Source organism: Nanorana parkeri, unplaced genomic scaffold (genome assembly GCF_000935625.1).
Source record: "Nanorana parkeri isolate BGI_ZX_2015 unplaced genomic scaffold, ASM93562v1 scaffold585, whole genome shotgun sequence".
Classification (NCBI taxonomy): Eukaryota; Metazoa; Chordata; class Amphibia; order Anura; family Dicroglossidae; genus Nanorana; species Nanorana parkeri.
The window spans coordinates 263,253-263,505 of record NW_017306853.1 but is presented as its reverse complement, the minus strand read 5'-3'; the positions used below and the strand labels follow the sequence as shown (position 1 = coordinate 263,505).

Below are 253 nucleotides of genomic sequence, written 5' to 3'. Positions count from 1 at the left end.
AACCTTCAGTGGTCTCCTGGATGCAAAACCCGTCATGCTCTGGTCTGCTTAAATGCTACACAAGTACTGGTGAGACCTCAATGCACGCCCCGAGCAGGACAGCCCTCAGTTAAATCCCATGGAGGCAAAGTAAAGTTATTAATCACAGAAAGGGCAGTTTTTCCTCAAATACTGCTGGGCTTATGGTATGCAGTAATTTAAAAAGGTACATGGTACTTTGCAATGATCTTACAATGGCCCCAAGAAACAGACG

At 45.1% G+C, this 253-nt stretch overlaps 1 protein-coding gene across 1 annotated transcript in view; it reads right to left on the bottom strand.

Moving 5' to 3' along the window:
• Positions 1 to 253, bottom strand: part of DUSP5 (dual specificity phosphatase 5) — a 12,733-nt gene that overhangs the window by 1,183 nt on the left and 11,297 nt on the right. The gene's annotated exons all lie outside the window — the stretch shown is intronic.